Here is a 23,584-nt window from a genome sequence, read left to right on the forward strand (position 1 = left end):
AAGACACATCTACAGGGTGCTCTTAACAAGAGAGAAGTGCTCACTTAACCATCACAATGATAAGAGATGGGTCATAATTAGGAGAATATCAATTTGCGGACTGAATGTTTACCAGAAGCAGGTACTATGACAACCAGACAAAGCACTGGGAAGAGCCCCTGCCACAGGAAATAAAGCTTTCTGGTGGGTCTTGGCGCACAGTCTCAGCACCTGCTGTGTATCAGGGACTGCACAGATGCTGTGAGGAATTAGATGCATAGAAGGCACGGTGTCTCTACTCCAGGGGTCACTGGTCTCTCGGGAAGAATTGGAGCAACGCAAAATAACCGAAAAGCAAGACTGCCTCTGAGAAGCATTACCAATTTAAAACATTTTAGAAAGTCAATGGACCAAGGGAAGTAGAGACGGACCTTGCATAGAGGGAGGACTTGCAGAAGCCGGCAGAGGAGGAACCATTTAAGACAGACCCAAGTCTGGTTATGAGTGGGACCTACAGAGTGGAGGGAGTCCAAGCAGGGGAGGGGATGGAGAAAGGGCAGGGCTGGGAACATCCAAGCACAGGCAGTTCAGCACCTGCCTTCTTCAACGGGGAAAAGTGGACTGGACACAGCAGGCAATGAGCCTATTTCACCTCCCCACACCCCACCTGCTCGCACACACAACACACTCCCACCTTAGCTCTGCTCTTTCCTGGAAGAGATAGCTGCATATAAAACATCGCTGTATGGACACAAAGAGCTCTGCATTTATGCAATAACACGGTTTGTTAGAGAGATTTAGGTGCGTCCAAGCTAGCTGTGAAATCTTGGGCCTTTCTCTTACATTCTCTAATCTTCAACAGCCTCATCACTGAATGAAAATAACATGGCAGTTTGTCCTAAAAACTAGTGTAAATAATGTCTAATCTCGTTATCACAGTACCTAGCTTCTGGTAAACACTCAATAAATAGCTGTTCATCTACATCTCTTTCGCAATCATCTAATCCCGCCAGAATGTAAGTCCCATAAGGCTAGGGGGCTTGTCTGTCTTGTTCAAGATGCAACCCCTAGAAGAACAATGCCCAGGACACAGATGTCATACAATAAACGGCTACTGAATGAATGAATGAGTCTATCAGTCATCAGTTTACAAGTTGACCACATTAGATAGTAAGGTGCTCAGAGTCTAGGAACAAAAGTTACATCTGAATCCTTACTGTCTAGTGCAGAATTTGGCAGAAAATACCTGCTCAATGTTGACGAATTATAAGACTGTATAAAACTGATCAACGATTATATCTGAATGCCAAGCTGATGAGTCTGAATTGTGGAATTATAGTGCAATCTAAGCAGTAGTTAGCATCCTAGACAGTGTGGTGAAAGGTCTGGATAACAAGGGCTGCCATAGAAATGAAAAAAAAAAGGGGGGGAAAGATAAAGAACAAGAATATAAAGATAAAAGGGAAGGAATGCTATGCAAAGAATTTTCAGCAGAGATGGGACTTCATTTGGGTCCTGAAGAATCTGGATTAGCCAAGAGGAGTTAGAAAGTGAGATAATTTCAGATGCTGAAGTGAGCATTATAAAACCACTCACCTTGATAAAAAGGTATGCATCGAGTTTACTTTAAAAACCTCACTTTCCTTTTGAATCTAAACTTTTTTTTTACCGAGGTGGTTTACATAAAACTTTTTCAGAATCTTTTCTTTTACTTTATGTAGAAACGTAACAGCATGAAAAAAAGGTAGAAAAAGAAAATGCTGCTTCTCTGCTTCAACCCTTCAATGGTGTTCCACTGCTCTTCTAAGAAAACCCACATTCTGTATCTTGGCTGTAAGGCTCTGGATGATCTGCTTCTAGCCCACTTCAACTGCACGAAGGAAGGCAAGGAGGGAGGGAGGAATCCACGTCCAGTTTTCTCATTCAAAAGGTGAGAGAGGGAGTTCCCGCTGCAGCGCAGGGGAAACGAATCCGACTAGCATCCATGAGGATGCAGGTTAGACCCCTGGCCTCGCTCAGTGGGTCGGGGATCCAGCGTTGCCATGAGCTGTGGTGTAGGTCACAGATGCGACTCAGATCCCACACTGCTGTGGCTATGGTGTAGGCCGGAAGCTGTAGTTTCGACTGGGCCCTAGCCTGGGAACTTCCATCTGCTGCAAGTGCGGCACCCCCAAAAAAAGAAAGAGCGAGCAGGCGAGAGAGAGAGGGAGAGAGAGAGAGAGAGAGAGAGAGAGAGAAACACTGCTCAGTGCTTCTCCAGGAACAGATTTTTTGCCGCGATAAAGTATCTTTTCATCTGATATTGCCCCATTCTTTTATATGTAGGATTTCTGATCTATAAAACGCGGATAACATCAAACAAGAACAATAGTTTAGATGCACTAGCACATACTGTGCGCTGGGCACCATGCCAAGAGCTTTACCTGCGCTGACTTCTTTCACCCTCCTATCTGCTTAGATTATCTTCTTTTTTTGGATGAGGCTCAAGGCTCAGAGAAATTAAGCACCTGGACCAAAATCACATAATAACTAAGAGGCTGTCTTTTTTTTTTTTTTTATTTCATTTAACAAATGTTTATGGACTATCTTTTTTTTTTTTTTTTTTTTTTTTTTTTTTTTTTTTTTTTTTTAGTAAAGAATAGGTGATGTACAATGTTGTGCCAATTTCTGCTTTACAGCAAAATGACTCGGTCTTTTTTTATATTCTTTTCCATCCTGGGCTATCCCAGGAGACTGGATATAGTTCCCTGGGCCTGTTATTTATCAATCCTATATACAATAGTTTTACTCTGCAAATCCCAGACTGCCAAACCTCGCCCCCTGCCACCTTGGCAACCACCAGTCTGTTTTCTTTATCTGTGAGTTTGTTTCTTTTTCATAGGTATGTTCATGTGTGTAGTATTTCCTATTCATTATTTTATTTTTATTACAGCACAGTGGGTCTACAATGTGCCTGCTTCTGCTATATAGCAAAGTGACTCAGTCATACATATACATATTTTATATTACCTTTTTTATATTATCTTCCATCATGGTCTACCCCAGGAAACTGGATATAGGTCCCTGTGCTTTCCAAATGTAATAACTGGCATCTACTGACCCCCAATTTCCAGTCCGTCCCCCTCCTTACCCCCTCCCCCTTGGCAACCACAAGTCTGAGAAGCTGAGTCTTCACTTGACCCAAGGCAAGCAGGATCGAGAGGCCAGGATCCGGGATATGACAACACTGGGGGCCGCAGGATTTTAATGCGACTGCAGACGTTGTAATGTTGGCTACACCGCAAGAGCTGTCCCTTCCTTTCCCTACGGGTTATGTTCAAAAACAAATCGGATATTTCAGCCCTGTTCCCAAACTAAATGGCATGATTCTTAATATATAAGTCAATATTTAATCACATCTACAATTTTTGTTTTCTTTTTAGGGCCACACCTAGCCTAGGTATCGAATTGGGGCTGTGGCTGCCGGCCTAGGCCACGGCCACAGCGACACCAGATCTGAGTGACATCTGAGATCTATGCCACAGCTTGCAGCAACACCAGATCCTTAACCCACTGAGGCCAAGGACCAACACACATCTTCAGGGATATTAGTCAAGTTCTTAACCCACTGAGCCACAATGGGAACTCCTACAGATTATTTTGAATACAATGCTTTTCAAGTAGGAATATCCTAACAGTCTGTATGACTTCAATGTAATTTCCCCAGAGTGGCTAATAAGCTCTTGAGTAAGACTCCCTTTTATTTTGGTAACTCACAAGCCTTAGGTGTAACTGCAGAACATTAAACTGATACAATAATTCAGACGTCATTGCTTCACGTTACAAAGTTTCCTCTCTCCTTAAGGAGAATATTTAATCTCACAATTTGGAAAAGAAAAGAATATATCCCAAAATAATAAAATCTAAAAACTGGAGGAGTTCTCCTGTGGCTCATCGGGTTATATACACAATGGAATACTACTCAGCCATAAAAAAGAACAAAATAATGCCATGTGCAGAACTAGAGACTCTCATACTGAGTAAAGTAAGCCAGAAGGAGAAAGACAAATACCATATGATATCATTTATATCCAGAATCTAACATATGGCACAAATGAACCTATCTACAGAAAAGAAACGAACTCATGGACATGGAGAACAGACTTGTGGTTGCTGGGGTGGGGCGGGGATTGGGATGGACTGGGAGTCTGGGGTTAATAGATGCAAACTATAGCATTTGGAGTGGATGAGCAATGAGACCCTGCTGTATAACACAGGGAACTATATATCTAATCATTTGTAATGGAACATGATGGAGAATAATGTGAAAAAAAGAATGTATTTAAAGGTATAACTGGGTCACTTTGCTGTATAACAGAAATTGACAGAACACTGTAAATCAACTATAATAAAATTTTTTAAAAATAAAAATGAAAACTGGAGTTCTCCTATGGCTCAGCAGGTTAATAAGGACCCAGCCTTGTCACTGCAGGGCTTGGGTCATTGCTGTGGCACAGGTTCAATCCCTGGCCCAGGACATTCCACATAACCTGGGTGCAGAAGAAAAAAAAAAAAAAAAGGAAAAAGAAAAAAATTGGAAAAGTCATCACATTATCCAGATAGGAAAGTCTCAGCAAAGAAATGAAAGTGGCCCATCTGGTTTATGGAGTTGTCCTGGGATCAAATACCAGAGTGGAAAATGACAAAGCCATTTCCACACCGTAAATTTGCAAATAAACCCCAATGGGCATGAATATTTTAGTGGCTAAAAGGCATTTAGTCATTGGTTGCCCACACTCCAATGTTACTTAACTAGTCTATTTCCATTTCTGATCTTTTGAAATGTAACTTGTGGAGTTCCTGTCATGGCTCAGCAGTAAGAAACACAACTAGTACACATGAGAACGTGGGGTTGATCCCTGGCATCGCTCAGTGGGTCAAGGATCTGGCACTGCCGAGAGCTGCAGCCTAGGTCTCAGATGTGGCTCAGATCTGGCGTTGCTGTGGCTGTGGTGTAGGCCAGCAGCTGCAGCTCTGATTCCACCCCTAGCCTGGGAACTTCTGTATGCCACAGATGCAGGAAAGGAAGGAAGAAAAGAGGGAGGGAGGGAAGAACTGGAACAGGTATATAATTTTAGTTTTCCTGACTTATACTGCATCCAACTTATGGCTTGTTCATGTGTGATTACTAAGCATAATTAATTTTAGTAATTTGTTCAAATATCAAGGCCACATTGCACCCACAACATTTCTGACAATGGATCGGCTTGCTTAGAAACCTCCACTGATGGGTACCTGCTGCTCCTTACCGCTTCTGTCTCAGGCCTAGGTGTAAGACCGTCGTCCTTACACTGAAGCAGCGCTGCCTCAGCGCCTGCACCAAAGGTCTGAGTACGGACTCGTACACTATCACTTCAAAAAGCAAGAGGCCTCTCCATCTCCTGTATTAGCCCCTTGTTCACTATTCATTAAATTTAAGCTCGTCATAGCATCCCCTTCTCTCTTCCTTATTCTGCGAGAGCAAATGGTGAGCAGCGCGCGTGTGCCTTTGACCACTGAACTGTCTTTAACGGAATAAATAAATCCAACTGATGCCTGGGTAATAAACGAATCCAGTGGATGCTCAGATAATCCTCCGTTTATCTTTTATCTCTACCTTTGCCTTCCCCCAAATTCTCAAGTTTCTGTAAATCGATCTATAAATAAATGATCTTCTTTACAAGTAGGGCCCGTCTACCTTATCTTCAAATCACACATTTCTTCGCACAAAATATAATTTTGAAAAGCGATATTTTGGTCAAAACCCCATCCCCCCAAATCCCAAGAATATAGGGTCAATAATTTATCATGGGCGCACTATCTGCCGGGGACTTTGCCCTCAGCATCACCGTTAACCCTCTCAGCAGTCCTAGGAGGTGAGGTACTTCTACGCTCACCATTTCTAGATAAGGAGACTCAGAGCAGTGAGTAACTAGCTCAAGGTCCCACAGCTAGTAAGCAGCCAACCTGGAATTTAAACCTAGATTCCTCCCACTCTTTTCCACCATGAGTCCTGCCTCATGGAGTGTGTTTCTGCACCTGTTAGATGGGTGGAGGGAAGAGAGTGCATGCACGTCCCTGCAGGGCTGCTGTGAGGACTCAGTGAGGCAACATCTAGAGCTCCTGACCCATCAGAGACTTCCATTGACTGTTACTTCCCATTTCCGCTGTAGCCCGGAAGTCAGCTACTGATAGCTTTATGGACCTCAATCAGACGAGGGGCCCTGACAATGGGGCTCCCACAGCAAGAGACCCTCCATTCAGCTGATGGTCAGTGACTGACGTGGAGGAAACGTCAGCAGGGGCTCACCTTGCACTGGATCGTGGTTCACGGGCATATTTTACGTGTCCTGGACACAGCACCTCTAAGAGGCAGTCCCACTGCTGCTGGCAAGCCTGGGCCCTGCAGGTGAACCAGCTCTTCCTAGGTCACAGGGGTCATCTGCAACAGAGCCAGTACTAGACAGCATACTACAGATGGAATAGCTAGTACCTGAGAGAGAGCAAACCTACGCCTCTGGAAAGAAGTGGTTGTTGAGAGGCTGATGCCCTACGTTGCTGGGCTGAGCACCCTACACGCCTTGTCCCTTTTAATCCTCACACTCAACCTATGAGTCAGTGACAAGAGGAAAACAGGAAACTCAGATAGCTTAGGAAACTTGATCGAAAGCACTCAGCAAGCGAAGAATCCAGACCCACACCCAGGCTTCTGTGAGTCTAAGCCTTCAGCGCACCACCTCCTTAACACGTCCGTAGGCGCAGTCCTTCCTGCCACCACACAGTCATTTCCATCTACGTCTGGGAGGCTTTCCTTTTATAAATTTAGGGGAGGAAGGTGAGACCAAATCACATGCAGCTCTTGGAACTGTCCTAAGAATAAAAACAGCTCACCACATCTCCAAATCCGTTTTGTTTCCTACCGAAACCAAGGAAAGCTGCATCATGCACGCTGGAGAGGCCGGAGGACCAACACGTGCAGGGAAAGCGCTTCTGATGCAACACAGGATCCGCCAGTTCTAATTCCCTGGTTGACTGTCAAACGCCAACCTGGAGAGCCCTTTACTTCCCAGGAAAAGCCTTTCATGCTAAACATGATCCCAGTTTCTCGGGGACGAAACCTGGGGAGGGCGAATGAGGTGTCCAAGAGCCAGTGTCCAAGCGAACATCAGCACCATCAATATGACAGCCCACCTTCCCTCCTCAGCCCTCACATGACCTGTGGAGTGGCAGAGGCACAAGCCCATGGCAAGTTTCAGAAGGGATGCTTTTTTTTTAAGCATTTAAAGTCACAAAACCAGAGCAACCAGAACAAAAGCTACATGTGACTGACTGATCAATAAAACTTCTATAAGCAAATAACAATCCAAAGATTAAGAGTCAATCATTTTTCAAGGGGGAGAAAAAAATAAAAGGTAGTACTTATCGATGCAAAGGATCTTTAAAACTCCCAGCCCCCATAATAAACTGATGCTGGGGCGGGGGGGAAAGACTGAAGAAATAGACATAATAACATAGTTGATACTTTTTAAAAGTTGTCTAATATTTCAAGTGCTCACTAAATAGGACATAATTGATTAGTCCCTAGAATCATACCCCTCACCTGTTCAGCCCCAGATATTCCTGCGGATTTTAACTTCCACCTGGACAAGGTTCTAACACTACCGGCTCTCTTAAAAGTTAACCAATCTCATAAAATGCTTCTCTTCAGTAAAAAAAAAAAAAAAAAAAGCTAAGGCTTATAAAAAATATATTCACACATCCTTCACTCACTGAAATGCAAGAGTGGAATTCCTTTTAAATAACCAGAGTGGTAAGCAACACTAGCTCTTGTTCTAAGACTGATGCAAAAGCCTCAAGGCTGAGGGCCAGCTTTGATTCCCACCTTACCTGGAATGTGGCCAACAAAGTCAGGCTCCCGGGGAAATAAGGGGTCAAACTGGCTGAAATGTAAAGGGGTGAGCTACCGGAGAAACACAATTAGGGGGCATGTGGCCCTTAGTCTAAGTGTTCAGACTGAGGGTCCAGCGACCTGGTTTGAATTCCGGTTCTACCACTCACTACCTGTGTGACTTGGGCAAGTCAACTCACCTCGCTGAGCTTCTTCATGTATAAAATGGAGATAATAGCACTTATCACAGAGAACGGCTGAGCAAATTGGAGCAGGTAATGCATGTAAGGTATTAAGCGCAATGCTTGGGGCACAGGAAGTACGCAACAAATACCACCTGCTACCGTTACCCTTCCTATTACCCCAACGGATAAAGTGCTTCTCTGCTTTTCAGACTTTTTAAAAGATAATAAAATGGAAAGAGAAAGAAATCTTACTCCTTCTGGAAAACAGTACAATGTTATACACATTTATTCACTAACTGAATAAATACTGGGTACTAACGGTGAGCTAGGTACCGAGGATAAAGTAGGGACCCCCACTCAGAAGCCTGCCGCCCAGTAAAGGAGACAAAGAATGCAAAGAGTCACAAAAACAGTTACATCTTTTCTAAGGCAATGATACAAAATATAAAAGACTTCATGTATAGAGACGTTTCACCTGGTCTCACTTCAACGTTCAAAACCTAAGAAATGGTGAAATCAATTATTATATAACTTGGTGAAATATTATGCAGTCATTAAAATGATGGCTTTGAAGGTTATGTAGTTATTCTGAAATACATTTGTGACAAAATAATACTTGAGCAAGGCATGAAATACTTGCTGCAATTATGATGGTTTAAAATCGGCATATAAAATACTAGAAGGAAATATGCCAATTTGGGTATAACAGAAAGATAACAGGTATCATTTAGGAAGCATTTATTATGTGACAGGTATTTAAAGCACTTCTTTACTGCTATTTCCTTCAATTCTCATACTCAGAAGGTAGATACTCTATTGACATTTCACCCAGAGGGAGGTTAAGTTCACACATTCTCCCCCTCCCCCGGCGGGGGGCACAGAGATTTAAACTTGGCTTAGCGTGACTCCAAAAACAGACTCATCATGGTCACTAAACATTTGTCTACAATATCATAATGAAAAAATTAAGTGTTTGCCTATGATATCTTTGCCTTTTTCTCTTTCTTTTTTTAATCTTTTTATTACTACTTAATGCATTTATTACATTTATAGTTATACAATGATCACCACAATCCAATTTTATAGGATTCCCATCCCACACCCCCTGGCGCATCCCCTCACCCCTCAAACTGTCTCCTTTGGAAACCATAAGTTTTTCAAAGTCTGTGAGTCAGTGTCTGTTCTGCAAAGAAGTTCATTCTGTCCTTTTTTGAGATTCCACATGTCAGGGATAGCATTGGATGTTGGTGTCTCATTGCTCATTGTCTGGCTGACTTCGCTTAGCAGGATAATTGCTTTTTAGGACTGGCACATGGAAGTTCCCAGGCTAGGGGTCTAGTGGGAGCGGTATCTGCCAGCCTACACCACAGCCACAGCGATGCCAGATCCGAGCCATGTCTGTGACCTATGCCATAGGTCACAGCAATGCTTAACCAAGTGAGCGAGGCCAGGGAGCAAACCCACATCCTCATGGATACTAGTCAGATTCATTGCCCCTGGGCCACGATGGGAACTCCTACAACTGCCTTTCCTTTCTTTTTTTCCGTCAGTCTTTTTAGGGCCACACCCGAGGCATATGGAAGTTCCCAGTCTAGCAGTTTAATCAGAGCTGTAGCTGCTGGCCTACACCATAGCCACAGCGACATGGGACACAAGCCGAGTCTGTGACCTTCTTTTTACGTGTAACAGTAACAACTGATCATTTATTGTATGCCAAGTCCTGTCCTGCACATTTTATGTATATAACTCATTCACTCCTCACAAGTACTCTACGAAGTTTAGTTCCCATATTATCCTCATTCGACAAATGACAAAAATGAGACTCAGAAAATTAAATGGCTTGCCCAAAGTCACAGAGGTGGCCAGTACAAAGTATGCTGCTGCTGTGAAAGAGAGCTAGGGCTGAAGAACATAAATGGCTCTGCTGGAAATACGATTTAAAACATTTATGTGCAGTTAATATCTACTCTAAAACACTTTATATAAAATGTTTTAAAAAAATTTTTTTAAACTGAGAGTCTTTTTAGGGGGAGTGTAGCAATGTTTTAAATTACCAAATATTAAAAACATATCAGGAAGTGCAGAGAGTAGAAAAACTAATGGGCTTTATCAAACATTAATGTCTTTTAAAGCAGCAAAAGCTACCTCCTCACCAAAGGCCACTGATTGAGAAAATTTTTAATTACAGCCTTTAAATTCTTCTTAAACTAGGTGTCAACATGAAAGGAGTTAATTAACTCTCAAAAACTCACTATTTTCCTTTACCAAGGAAATTCAGAGAAAAACAGTTTAGCTAGACTCTATGGAAGAAAGCTAGACAGAGAATAAAGGATCAAATCCCAGGCAGCAAATGGAATTTCAGAGAAATTGAAAGGACATAGAAATATCACCCAGCAAAGCTGGGTTCATGAGATACAAGGCTCCTTTTCTCCTGAAGCAGCAGACACCCCAGCCACCTCCCCATTGCTGCATGGGGCTCAGACTGGTGACCCACGTCCTGAAAGGCGTGGACACACCAGAGGGGTCCTCCAGCAAGAGATGAAATTCTACAGTAGAGCAGGGAGACAGAATAAGAAATGACCACCAACACAGGGGTAAGAATGACCAAGAGGAACAGCTGGACACCTCCGAGAATGCAAAGGGCATTTAATTAGCACGCTCCAGGTATGCAAAAACTGCAGTTTAACCCTTAGATGCACCTTCAAGGTTTTAGAAAACCTTTGCAATTCAAGTTGGGCTCTACCCAGAATGATGTATTAAGCCCTCATCTGAGATGCCTGAATGACTTTTCCTGGCCTTGTTGGTCCAACCAGGAGCCTTAATTTGTTAGCACCAAGTGCCGCCCAGTGCTACAACAGTTTTGATCCAGAAAAGATTTGTGCCTAAAACACACTTAGTCCACACAAGCTGCAGATGCAGCCCCTGTTTTTCTAGTATTTCAATGCAGCCTGGCCAGAGGGGTTTCAGTTTTCAGTTCTATGCCTGCCTGAGATTTACACAAGGTATGTGAAGATTTATTGTGGCCTCCAACCCCCGTTTCCTCATTGTCTTCAAACTCAGCACAACAGAGTACAAGAATGGGCTCAGAAAAGTAATTCATGGTTGGAAACTCCAACCAGACAGTGGGGAGAATACGGCTCCCAAATCTCCAAAGATTCTGGCTGGGCGTGGGAGTACCGAGCAAGAGGAAAGCAAGTACTACCGTGTGCACTTCAAGTACTAGAGTCAACTTCAAAGTCATATGTGTACCAGGCTCCACCACTCACTGGCTAAGGACACCATGCAAGTAATTTAACCTCCACATGCTTCTATTTCCTCGTATGTAAAATGGAAAACTGACAAAAACATCTCTCTTTCAGAGGGTTATAGGGAGAACTCAGTGTTCATAAAACAGCACGGGGCTTGGCTCCTGATGAACCCCCAGTAAGTGATAGCTACTACTATTATAATATCTAGCGCTCGCCAAAACTTCCAGTACAGTCTGTGTATACAGAAGGCATGGACTAAAAATAAGCGAATATATCTATTACTGGGCACCCAAACTCAAAGACCCCTATTCAAGACTTACAAATCTTTGCAATATGCAGAGTATTTAGCTCACATGAAAAGGATTATAAAATGAAACTGTTAACACCCTACCACATGCTTATCACCCTCTTCTGCTAATTAGTAATTTGTTAAGGTTTTGTCTTATTTTTAAATATTTTATTGCCACCAACTCATCCCTTGACCATCTATATGTTACATCATCTCTGATGCTCTGGGATCCCCTCTTAGCGTCAACTCAATTTTTATACAGGCTTAAAGACCATTTATAGGAAATTTTTAAATCTGAAAAAAAATCCTGGTATTTATACATGGGAGGAAAAAAAAGGTTTCAAACAATCATAAAATGTCAGAACTGACAATGACCTCCTAGTACAATGCCTGATTTTACCCAAAAGAAAAAAGAAAAAGGAAAAAAAAAAAGACAGTGAGGCTCAGAGCAACTAGTCCAAGCACTGTGGCCAAGAGAGTGTAGCCAAGAAGGACTGGAGCCCAGATTTCTGGATTCCTGGCCCATATGTTGCTTATTGTGCTGTGTAGACATGTGACTCTTGATCACTGTGCAAATAACGATGGTGACTCCTGTCAAGCTCAGGAAACCACTTTCAACCCTTTCAAGAAGAAGCTTAACTTCCCAGGTTTCATCTAGTTTCACAGAAGGCAACACCCCAGAATTTTAGCTGGCTGATTTAAAGGATTCCCAGGAGCTTCACTCCTGGAGTAGTCTATTACAACCCAGATGAATTCAAATGACTCATCAAGGGACTGTGGACTCTTATGTCTCACAGCCAAGGCAAACGCACTGATTGAAACTCAGCAGAAGGAACAAAAACTGTATAGCTCGCAGAATACTCATTTTCACTGAGATGTGTTCACTGCCAAGGTTACATTCCTCGGGACCAAAACTCTAGAGATAAGAGCAGGCTGAGATGAGCCATTGAGGGGGGCGGGGGGGCGGTGTAAGAAGAGGGCAGCTGCTGTTATGTAGCAAAACTAGAAGTGAGTTGTTAAAAATCAGGTTCCTGGTAATAGTCTTGTGGCATCTAATGAATAAATATCAAATACATCAATCTATTTGAGCACTCAAGAGTGGGATTAAAAAGTATTATCAACAGATTTAAATCGAAAGCTGGGAAATAAACCCTTTGGAACTGGAGGGACAAAACATATTTTATCAGTTCTTCTGAGTAATTCGGGTAATGCAAAGAATCTTGAAAGTACTCACACAGCCAAGCAGGATATACTAGTCTCCAATATATAGTCAGCAGAATGTTACACTGGTGTTCTTACGTCAGGTTTGTGAGTTTAGTCATCTGAATGACAGTTTTAGTTGCTCTTTTCCTCTATGTTGGAATGATTATTAGCTTTTGAAATGTTCGCTGTGTTTTAGGGCTGTGACTACCATGCGTGTGTGTACACTATATAGTCAATTCACAGATAAGGAGCTGAATAGTTCAGGGCAACTAGTCTAAGGTAACAGAATTAAAAACCCTGGAGGAGGACTGAGGTCAGACAACTAGTTAATGACAGGCATTAACTTGCCCTGTCTTTGCAGTAAGAATCAGAAGACTGGTGCTAACATTTCATTTCTCCTTCACAACAGTTCCAAGAGGGTGGACTAAATAGTCCTGCTTTCCTAAGGCCAGTGGAAGTTCTTTCAAGTCATATGGCAAGAAAATTGATAAAACCCAAAGCAAACTCGTGGTGGAAGCTACAAATGGGCAGAATTCTTTTGGAAGCAAATTTAGTGATACCCATCAAAGGACATGAAAATGTGCGCACTCATTAGTCTAAGAAGTTACCAGAAATACACACAAATATTTATATTTGTGGATTCACAAATTATTATTATTATTATTTATAATATATTTATAAATATTATTTATAATAGTGAATTATTATTATTTATAATATATTATTTATATATTTATATATTTTTATATATTATTATTTATAATAATATTTATATATAATAGTGAAAAATCAAGAACAACAAGAGCTTTTATGCCAGTGGAATATTACGAAAGCATCAAAAATCATGTTTTCAGGGGATATGTAATGACACAGAAAAATGTTCACAGTATGTCCATAAATGACAAAGTCAAGCTCAATGAACAGAATAATTCCAATTTTGTTCTTCAAAAAAAAAATCATACATATACATACATATGCAAACATATACAAAGATGCATGGAAGGATCTATATCAAACTGTTAAATGTGGATACACTGAGTACTGAAAATGGATTTTAAAAATGATTTAAAAAATCATTTTTAAAGAAACAAAGCCTTACTCATACTTCTACCTAAAATTTTTGTTTGGATAAATATTTAAAAGGCTATTTATAAAAATACACTTGTCAGAAAATTTTTTGTAATGTTAGGAATTATTTAAGTGTTTCTATGTGCCTGGCATGTTTCACATTTGTGGCTTCTAAACTTAATCCTTAAAAGAACCCTGTGACAACAGACTATTATCCTTCCATTTTAGAGATGAGAAAACTAAGGGTCCAAGATGTCAAATGTGACATCTGGAAAGTGAGAAAACCAGATCATGCACTGAGGGACACTTCTCTAAAGTGTCACACTTTTTAAAACACACAGACAAAAACCTTGTTTCACACTGAAAAATCTTTCTAGGGAGTTCCCACTGTGGTGCAGCAAGTTAAGAATCCAGCGCTACAGTCTTTCTAAGGGCAAAATATACCTAACTAGGCTTTTAGTTCAGGAGTTGGTATTTGGAAAAGGATTATTGGCATGACTATAATTTGTCTTAAAATACTTCAGCAGGTGCAACATAATACTACAGTGCCTGTTTACTTCAAGTAATATACTAGGTAGTGAGTTGCCCTAACACAGGCTTCACACTCCAGGCATTGGCTGCAAGCGTTCTAATCAGCAATCTCACACCCCAAAAATTTCAGATATCTTTATCCTTGCAAACGCCAGAGTCTCTGAGTAGCATAAAGAATGTTAAAAGTGTGAATTTTCACCGGTAAAATTAGTGGCTTGCTAACTAGCATAATGGATGTTAGAAACCAACTCGTGTTAACTCAATTAGTGGAACTTAAGTCATGGGATTAAAATCTAGAGAGACATTCACCTTTGCACAATGAGGCCTGAGGACTGTTCAGCAAGGTCTTCACCTTTCAATTTGAGGAGTGGCCCCCATAGTTAATGCCTAAATGGTACTGTGGCCCAGACACCGGATCAGAAGATTCTGGGTACCTGACGCTATCTGTAAAAGAGCCGAATCTTGCTTTTGGAATATCATCAGCACTGCCTTCAATGAACTGTTTGTGCAATTCATGGGTCAGAGCACACAGAAGGACACAGATTTAATCAAACTTACAGACTAGGTAAGTTACTTTGTACCTACTTGTAAATGATTAACAAGGTATCTGTATGTGTTGTAGAACTTTTTTATTAGCTGGTAGCGAGGGAGGTCGAGGTGGTGAGGGTGCAGCTGACTCTCACCTATTAGCATCCCCTGCCAATATGTACCAGAAAGACGTTAACAGTTGTGCATTCAACTTGGCATACCGATCTACTTAGGGCAGTACACAGGCAGTTTTGACCTTGTTGCAAATGCTCCCTCCCTTTGGTATTTATGCTCTTGGCTAATCCCTTTCCCTGGACTCTGGCCTATATCTAGTGACTTGGTGCTAATGAACAGAATACAGTAAAATAAAGGCATGTCATTTTTGCAATTAGGAAAGGAAAAAAACTACGGCTTCTGCCTTGCTCGCTCCCCCTGCCCCCTCTCTTGCTTGCTGCCCTGTTGTGAAATGCTCTATAGATGGACCCTCATGGCAAGAAACCAAGAGAGGCTGGCAGATTCCTACCAGGAACCACATGAGCATTCGGAACGGAATCCTCTCCATCGAGCCTTCAGAGGAGATCACAGCCCCAGCCAACACCTTGATTACATCCTTGCAAGATGATAAAGCTGAGCACCCCAACTAAGCCATGACAGGCTCCTGACTCACAGAAACTGAGACGTAATATACGTGCTGTGTAAGCTGCAGAGTGTGGGGGAGGCTTGTTACAGAGCATCAGAGAACTAAAGGGGTTTTTTCAATGATGCAAAAATCAATAAATAAAAAAGGATGCAACAATTTTTTTTTTCAAAAGCCCATTCGGACTACATATATTGTACCTCAGTATACTAAATACACAAACACACGTATATATATTGTGTGTGCGTGTGTGTGTGTGTGTGTGTGTGTAGGATACACACACAATATATACACACACAGTACACACATATATACTAGCTCAAGAACAGTATCTTCTGTCTCAGAGAATTATCTTCCACCACTCAAATGGATTTTGTAAGGCTCAAATAAGCAGACACCCTAAGGAAACAGCATATTCAGATCTCTTTAGCTGTAACACGTCTAGGCCAGACCTTCCTCAAAGCGATGCACAAATTGTTTGACTTGCCCACATTGTTTCAGTGACAAATACTTCACATACTGCTGAATTCAATCTCCTCCTGCTGCAGCTTCCCGATCAACACAATACAAATAAGGATGGAACCAATAATGGGGCCTTACCAGGAGAGTGGCAGAAATAACAAATTATTTTATCACACATTGAAACTGTATTTCACATACGTTCAAAAAAAAAAAAAATGCCTCTATGCAAGCGCATAATGAGCTCCTTGCATTTCCAGCAGCATTTACAGTCAGGCTGAAGCACTCAGACAACTGGACTAAAAAAGAACACTGGTGTGGCAGCACAGTTATCACCCATATCATCCCCTGCGCCTCTCCCGGGAAAGTAAAATGTGGGATTTCTAAGAACCACGTGACAGTTCAGCAAAAAGTTCTTTGGATTTCTATTTAGAATTTGAGGGATTTTTTTGGCGGGGTGGAAGCTTAGGGGGAGGTTTGGGGAGGGTGAGAATGGGGGAGAGATGGAAGCAAAAACTCCAAAAGATAGTTATACCCAATACAGTATAGAGCACGCTTTCTCAATAGGGACAACATCAAAACAAGATGACAATTTGTTCTCAGGAGTGAAAAATAGCTTACATTTTTTAAATATATAGCAAAGATATAATACAGTGTATAAACAGATAAGCAGAATATCTATGGCATTAAAATTCTGGGGGGAGAGGCGATCTGGAAAAAAAATGTCAAAAAAGATCCTTGGAGTTCCCGTCGTGGCGCAATGGTTAACGAATCCGACTAGGAACCATGAGGTTGCAGGTTCAGTCCCTTCCCTTGCTCAGTGGGTTACAATCCGGTGTTGCCGTGAGCTGTGGTGTAGGTTGCAGACGCAGCGGTGGATCCAGTGTTGCTGTGGCTCTGGCGTAGGCCGGTGGCTACAGCTCCAATTGGACCCCTAGCCTGGGAACCTCCATATGCCGCAGGAGCGGCCCAAGAAATAGCAACAACAACAAAAAGACAAAAGACAAAAAAAAAGAAAAAATCCTTAATTGCAGGTGATAATGGTAAAAAGACTTAGCAACACTGCCTAAGGGTTGCCTTCCCAGACCAGAGGCCACCTGCAGTGCCAGGCCTGCCCAAGGGAATATCCTACTCTTTCTGCTTCCTGCTCTGAGCATCCCAAACTTGGACTTGACTGGCCTGGGCTCCTCTCAGCTCCGCATCACAGCTGCTGGCCAATCCCCTAGGCTGCAGAAATCTACATGAAGCCTTTCAAGTGTCCTGGCCGTCCACCTATCTCTATTTCCTTCACATCTTCCTGTTTCCTTAATCAGTTCTGCTGCCTGCTTAGCTGGAGGCATGTTAACATAGATATTGGGCATCCAGTGTACTGCTTGTTCTTGGCACTTTTTCAACACTTCCAACCCACCTCTGCTGGCCATCTTGGCTCAGAACTCTCCACCATAATGTGAAATCAGGGCAAAGTAACAGAAACTGCAGCGAAGTCAAGAGAGAGGCGAGTGAGGGCCCCTCAGAGTGAGAACGGCACGTGTATGGCACACTCACTAGCGTCACTAGCTGAAGTGTGCAGATTATGAAGCACTCATTCTGCCGCACAGACTTGAGAAAAATACACAGTAATGGTGCAGTCCACTGCTGTCATGGAAAGATAGACAGCTATCTCAAACACAAACTTTCAAGAGGGTCCTTGGAAAATGAGGCAAAGAATTACCACGTAATCTCGCAAAGAACTGAAAGCTGAGATTTGAACAGGTATTTATTCACCCCAACCATTCGTCACAGTAGCCTAAAGATGGAAGCAATCCACTGGTGGAAGAAGAAGAAGAGAGAAGTGAAATGTGGTGTATATAATATATACACATACACACACACAATGGATAACTACTCAGTCTTAAAAAGAAATTCTGACACCTGCTACAACATGAATGAACCTTGGAAACATTATGCTAAGTGAAATAAGCCAGACACAAAACCACAAATATTGTAATTCTACTTACATGAAGTACCTAAGGAAGTGAAATCCATAGAGACAAAAAAAAAAAAATTGTAGTGGCTGCCAGGAGCAGGGGGGGAGGGAGGACTGGGGGGTTATTATGTGAGTGGCAGAGTTTGGTAAGATGAAAACACTCTGGAGATGGATGGTCATGAAGGGGCTGCACAACACTGAATGTATGTAGTGACACTGAACTGTACCCCCTTAGAAATGGTTAAAATGGTATAAAACGTACAGTAGTTTTACCTCTGCTTCTTGATTTACAATGTTGGCAAGTCGAATAATACCACTGGAACTCCTGCTTTCTCTTCTCTAAGGCTCTGCTTCCCAAACCTGCAGATCACCACACATACACAACAGCCTGTCCTCTGTTGTGGCTTCGAGATTCTGAGCCAGAAGTTCTGTGGGCAACGCCTGAATCCGGATTTGATCAGCAGCTCAGAAAGTAAACGCCACTTCTACTGTGCAAACCCATGATTCCTTGAACTTTCCAACGGGTGGGTGACATTTTCTGTTTCATCTTTTGTTATGTCATCAGCTGCACTATCCCCAACGTCATCTTCACAGGTGTGTATGGTTTGTTTTTCTCCGTGTGTGTGTGTGTGTGTGTGTGTGTGTGTGTGTGTATTTTGAGGAATACCTGGCATACAACATTATACTAGTTTTAGTTGTACAACATATTGATTCGGTATGTGTATATACTGCAAAATGATCATCACAGTAAAACGAGTTACCATCTGTCACCATACAAACTTACAAAATTCTTTTCCTTGTGATCAGAACTTCAAGATTTATTCTTAGCAACTTTCAAATATGACTAAATATAGTCACCTGCTGTACATTACATTCTGATGACTTATTTACTTTGTAACTGCTAAGTTTGTACCTTTGACTCCCTTCACTCATTTCACCTACCCCACCCCCATCCCTGACTTCCGGCAACCACCAGTCTGCTGTGTGTATCGATGAGTTCACTTTTTTGTTTGTTTTTTAGATTCTATTCATAAGTGAAATCGTGTGATATTTGTCTCTCCTCGTCTTATTTCGCTTAACATAACGTCCTCAACATCCATTCATGTTAGCACAAACGGCAGGACTTCATTCTTTTTGATGGCTGAAAAATATTCTATGGTGTATATATACTACATCTTCTTTATCTGTCGATGGACATTTACGTTGCTTCCGTGTCTTGGCTATAGTAAACAATGCTGTGATGAACGTGGGGGTGTATGTATCTTTCCAGCTGGCGTTTTCATTTTCTTCGGATAGACACCCACAAGCAGAACTGCTGGATCATATGACAGTTCCCTTTTTAATTTTTTGAGGAACCTCCATACGGTTTCCCATTGCGACTGCACCACTTGACATTCTTATAAGACAGTGCACAAGGGTTCCCGTTTCTCCACAGCCTCACCAACACTTTTTTATTTCTTGTCCTTTGGAAAATAAACACTCTAATACGTATGAGGTGGTATCTCATTGTGGTTTTAATGTGCATTTCCCTGACAGTTACTGATATTGAGCATCTTTTCATGCACCTGTTGGACACTTGCATCTTTTCTTTAGAAAAATGTCTACTCAGAGCCTCTTCTCATTTGTCAGGCAATTGGATTATCTGGGGGTTTTTTACTATTGAGTCCTCTGAGTTCATCACATATTTTGGATTTAACCATTTATCAGATATATGATTTGGAAACAAATATTTTCTCCCATTCAATGGAGTTGCCTCTTCATTTTGTTGATGGTTTTGTTGCTGTGCAGAAGTTCTATTGCTTGATGGGGTCTCAGTTGTTATTTTTGCTTTTGCTGCCTTTGCATTTGTTTCTGTCAAATCCAATATATTATTGCCAAAACCAGTATCAAGGTGCTTATTACCTGTATTTCCCTATGAGTTTTATGGTTCTAGGTCTTGCATCCAGTTAATCCATACTGAGTTGATTTCTGTGTATGGTATAAGATAGTGGTCCAGGTTCAATTCCTTTGCATGTCACTGTCCAGTTTCCCCAACACCATCCCCTGAAGAGATTGTCCTCAGCCACCGTACACTCTTGGCTCCTTTGTTGTAACTAACTGACCATACATGTGTGGGTTTATTTCTGGGCTCTCCATCTATTCTGTTTCACTGATCTGTGAGTCTATTTTTATGCCAATATCATACTGTTTTACTACTATAGCTTTGTAATATAGTTTGAAATCAAGAAATGTGATACTCTAGCTTTGTTCTTCTTTCTCAAGATTGTTTTGGCTATTTTCCTAGGATATTTTCAAAACAAATAGCACAACAACAAATCTACAGACCATGGGAAAGCAGAAAAAAAGGATGTCGTTACAGTGAAAATGGTAGAAATGCCAGCTAGACACACCCTCAATGTGCGTGGCACTCTAAATAAAACAGGCCAGCTGGAGTCTGGATAAAAACAGAGGCAGGGGCTCTGAATGGAAGGGAGAACACTCTCCAGGCACAAAAGGCCCTTTTGAGTACCAACATCATAACCCCTCACCTTCATCCCTCTGGTCCTTTCCAAGTTCTTTCATTACAACTGAGTTTCCTTGCTTCTACGTTCCTTCATCCTGACTGTCCGTATGGCATCAGACATCACCCTGCTCTGGCTCTATCAAGCACCCAGATCTTGACCCACACAAGCATTCTGAGTGCAGAGCGCACAGATGCAGCAGGGTGGTGTAACCATCAACATCAAATCCCAGGTTCACCACTCACTAATTCTGTGACCTTGAGAAAACTTCTTTAACTCCTGAAACCTCAGCTTCCCTATGCATAAAATGGGAATAACAGTTCTTATCTCAGAGCTGTTTAGGCAAACAGATAAGGTAATGCACGCCCACCGGCATCTAGTAGGCTCCTGTTAAGTACCAGTCATTATTTTAATATCCTTCTCAGCACTGATCATAGTGCTGAGCATTGAACACCAAGGGGGACTTAATGCATTTTCGGCATCAGCAGATGCTTAGTCATTGCTGCCACACTTGCCAACCCTGAGAGAGGCGTCTAGGGAGGAAAGCTGTGTAGAAGTCACAGCCTCTACTGTTGTGAATCCAGTCTTACTCCTACCTAGGTCTCCAGCATCCCACCCAAGGCCTGGCTCAGAGTTGGTAACTGGCCACAAAGTAACTGATCACAAAGACAGTGGGCTTTAGTGGACTGTAAGTCCAGGACGGCTTATACTTCAGGGACACATGTGTTAACTTGACTACCAAGGGGAAACGCCCATTCTCCTGCCCACATACTTGAGAGCGATGCATGCAAAGTAAAAGTCAGCACTTGTGTCAGAAAGGCCCCTGCACTGCAAGGTGGTAAAGAGAAGAGAGACAAGCAACTGAACACACCCCCAGAGGCACAAAAACACAAGCAACCTCACCTTGGGGGAAGGGAGGGGAAGAGGGAGAGGAGAGGAGGGAGGAGGGGAGGGGAGGGAAAAAAAGGGAAGGGGGGGAAAGGAAGGGAAAAGAAAGGCAAAAAGCAAAAAACATGCAGGGAAAATATATTCTTACTCCTAAACACAGTAAGTGACTTTAACAATTTAAATTCACTTGATTTCCAGGTAACAGCCATCGGCAACCAGCTGTGGACCTCACTGTGGTGCATTCTATCTCCTTTTCACTGGTTTCTACATATATGTATGGAGCACTGTCCAAGGAACTTTGCTGAGAGGGGGTTGGGTTTAAGATGACCAAAAAAAAAAAAAAAAAAAGAAAGAAAGAAAGAAAAGAAAAAAAGGCAAAACAAAACAAAAAATAAAAAAATTTTAAAAAAATAGGAGTTCCTGTTTTGGCTCAGTGGTTAACGAATCCAACTAGGAACCATGAGGTTGCAGGTTCAATCCCTGGCCTCGCTCAGTGGGTTGAGGATCCTCTGGTGTTGCCGTGCGCTGTGGTGTAGGTCGCAGACGCGGCTCAGATCCCGAGTGGCTGTGGCTCTGGCGTAGGCCGGCGGCTACAGCTCCGATTAGACCCTTAGCCTGGGAACCTCCATGTGCCGCAGGAGCAGCCCTAGAAAAGGCAAAAAGACAAAAAAAAAAAAAAAAAAAAAAAGATGAATAAAACTGTCTCTCTGCCATCCAGAACCTAGGACTACTGTGAGACGACGCTAGACATCTTTGGGAGTATTTACCATCCCTTTCCCCAGGGAACTGACACCCCAACGCTGACCCATGTAGTCACAACAAAGGATTATCCGTATTTATACAACCTGGCTTCTACCATCCTGGCCGTGCTGACCTAGGGGGGGGCCAATGAAAGTCCCTTCCAGACTTTGGAAATGAGGAAATAAGCAGTCTCTCTGCGGGTCAGAAGTCCACATTACAGGTGCACTTGGACAGTGGCAGCCCACATCACTCTACAGTCTGTGAAGCAGAGAAAGCCAGACTGCAGAGGAAGAGAATAAAACAGATATATAGTCTTTTGTTCATTTGTTTTTGTCCTTTTTAAGGCTGAACTTAAAAAGGAGGTTCCCAGGCTAGGGGTCTATTCGGAGCTGTTGCTGCCAGCCTACGCCAGAGCCACAGCAATGTGGGATCCAAGCCACGTCTGCAACCTACACCACAGCTCATGGCAATGCCAAACTGTTAATCCACTGAGCAAGGCCAGGGATCAAACCTGCAATCTCATTCAGATTCATTTCTGCTGCACCATGACGGGAACTCCAAACAGACATAGAGTCTTAATGGACAGAGCTGAAGAAAGAATACCACCTGTACTCCTCCTGGCAGCTTTCAGTTCCAGTGCTGACCATTCTGAAGCCTGCCAGCCTCAACCCCCCTTTATATCGAGCTAGTCTAAGGTAGTTTCAGTTATCTGCAACCAAAGAGTCTTAATAAATGCAGAAGGAACAGGACTGCAACACTAATTTTTCGAATGTACCACATGGTGCTGAGCAGGCTGGCATTCTGCTTCATTCATATGAACACACAGGTAGCAAGGGGTAAGATTTGTTGATAAAAGATTGGGATTTGTGTCTAATCTCCAACCTATGCTAGTCCTGTGGCCTTGAGTAAATCCATTTTGCCCACTCGGTATGGTGCCTACTACAAAGCAGGCACCCAATACACATGTGCAAAAGGAATGAACATGAGCAAGCAGCCAGCACTGGGTACAGTCATTTCTTCAAGAAATTTCTCATCAATAAAATGGGAATAATAACGCCTACTTTACGTATCTCACAGGATCAGAATATACATAATCATTGCATGGGTTAAAGTCATTAATTTGTTCAGAATGATGGACAGGTCAAAGAGAGACCCACTTGGATTAACCAAACAGTATTTATTTATCTAAAGCAAGGACTGGCAAACTCGAGCTCACAGGCCAAAACCAGCCACACTTGCATTTGCATGCTCCACCAAGGTAAGAATGGCTTTTATAAATTAACAGTTGCAACCAATTTGATGCTAGGGAACACTAACTTTTTAACCCCAACTCAGGTAAATGTTATCCCCCTAAAAAATGAATTTCACTCTTCTAAGAATTATAATATTAGTAGACTTGCATTGTAAAAAATTATCCTCAATTATTCCTATTATAATTTTAATCTTGTCAGTAAA

The 23,584-nt window shown here is 42.2% G+C and overlaps 1 protein-coding gene across 3 annotated transcripts in view; it reads right to left on the reverse strand.

Moving 5' to 3' along the window:
- Positions 1-23,584, reverse strand: part of PRELID2 (PRELI domain containing 2) — an 81,782-nt gene that overhangs the window by 11,442 nt on the left and 46,756 nt on the right. The gene's annotated exons all lie outside the window — the stretch shown is intronic.

Source organism: Sus scrofa, chromosome 2, assembly GCF_054392235.1.
Source record: "Sus scrofa isolate SSC_HxYL_T2T_F1_AM1 chromosome 2, Sscrofa_HxYL_maternal_Yorkshire_Landrace_v2.0, whole genome shotgun sequence".
NCBI classification, from domain to species: Eukaryota; Metazoa; Chordata; class Mammalia; order Artiodactyla; family Suidae; genus Sus; species Sus scrofa.